The sequence below is a fragment of the Dipteris shenzhenensis genome, chromosome 1 (assembly GCF_047967505.1).
Source record: "Dipteris shenzhenensis isolate YYH24624 ecotype China chromosome 1, Dip_SZ_1.0, whole genome shotgun sequence".
Lineage (NCBI taxonomy): Eukaryota > Viridiplantae > Streptophyta > Polypodiopsida > Gleicheniales > Dipteridaceae > Dipteris > Dipteris shenzhenensis.
Window position 1 is genome coordinate 73,440,755 of NC_141596.1, and position 1,906 is coordinate 73,442,660.

Genomic DNA, 1,906 nt, shown 5'->3' on the forward strand with positions numbered 1-1,906 from the left:
TTATAATGTCATAATGTAGTTTTTATTTAAGGCCTATTATTTTAAGCCATAACTATTGTCTTTTAATGTTTAGCAATTGCACATTGCTCCATCTAGTAGCCGTGGACTAGTGTGAACATCACCAGAGTATTTCATTCTAATGTTGTAATGACATTTTTATTTAAGGCCTAGTTATTTTAAGCCATAGCTATTTTCTTTTAAATTTTAACAATTGCACATTGCTCCATCAAGTTGCATGGACTAATGTAACAAAGACAACAACATCACAATGTGAATGTCCACAAGTTGAAGCAAGAGCCCTTAAAATTATATACACCTCATAAGACTAGAATATGTCCAATTTTACAAATTATAATTTTGTATAGAATAAGAAGAAGGGAGTTTGATAGGGACTTCAACAAAATCATGAGTAAATGAGAAAAATAAGAAATAAAACTGTAAAAATAAAAAATTTTAAATAAATAAATTAGAAAGTAAAAATCAAAACAAAAATAACTTAGTAAGCAAAGCTGTACTTATGTTCTCATCATTATCCAAGCATAAGATACCATCTAGGTTTTGAAAGATTTTGAAAACTCTTGAGTAAACCTAGTGCTTATTAAGCTTTGGAATCCTAACCAAACAACAAAAACTTTGATAGCAAAAAGGAAGGAACAAAACAAAAAATAAGAATAAGAAATAGGGGGGGGAGAGAGAGAGAGAGAGAGAGAGAGAGAGAGAGAGAGAGATTAGGTTAACTTTCCTCAACAACACAATCACACCCCAAAAGAAGAAGAAAAATAAGAAAGAAAGGAACAACAACTAATGCTAACAAAAGGGAACAAAGATAAACCATTGGTACATATAAGAAAACAAATGAAACACCATAATAAGAAAATAAATGAAACACCAAGGCAAACACAAGGAAATACTTGCTCTATCAGCCTTAAATTATCTTGAATATTTAGGCTGTCCTAGGGACAAAGAGAAACCTGTGAAGAGATTACCATTTGGCATTGCCTCAAGTTTCAAGAAATAGTTTGCCAAAGATTCACAAGCAAAAGAGTGTCATCTACCTATCTGAGGCCTGGAGCTTCACTAGGCAAAATTATCAAAGAACTATACAAGAAAGAATCCAACTTGCACCATGCATAGTTTTTAGACTATTTCGAATCAGACATAGGCTCTTACAGAGAAAGGAGCATACAACTAAAGTAGTCATTGAAAGCTAGTAAAGGAAATTTGTATTCTAGATAGGAATGTAAGCGATGACAAACTACCCTGTTGACTTCTTAATATAGAATGGGCAAATATTTGAAACTAACTTTATGTTTGTAAGCCTTGTACTAGTCGTTGAAAGTTTAGCATATCTTCCTCAAACTTGACCCATTGTTAATAGTACAAGAAACAAGTAGCTAGCAGGAAGGGCATGTACCACTGAGCGCAAAAGGGCAATGGGCAACACAATACCCTACAAATAGAAGCAGTAAGTAGCTGGCATAAATGGGGTGGGGAATAAATCTTTTAGGTCCAAAAACTTTCAAGGGCTTCGGTTTCATGAGCGTGTCAAAGTATTTGTCCAAGAAATAGGTTACAGTGTGATGGACCACCATTGCCAAGACAATCAGAGCGGTAGCAATACGGCTCGACAACTGCTAGTTCCAGAAAATGTACAAGTGAGGACGCTGAAAGGCTGTGAGCCAATGACCAGCAACTACACAAAATATTGAGGAAACTTAAGCTATGCTCAACTATTTCTCCTCCTCGGATCATGGACTAAACTCTCCATACTTGTGCCACATGATCACAGTGCTCATAAGGAGGCAATTCATATTCAAGTAGACAAGGACAAGAGGCCAACCAACCAGATACCATTGCGAAGCGCTGACAGAAGAAGCATCAACCAGGTAGTGCAAGCTACTGACAT

The 1,906-nt window shown here is 35.6% G+C and overlaps 1 pseudogene; it reads right to left on the minus strand.

Annotated features, from left to right (window-relative positions):
- Positions 1 to 1,394: 1,394 nt before the first annotated feature.
- Positions 1,395 to 1,906, minus strand: LOC147906353 (uncharacterized; annotated as a pseudogene).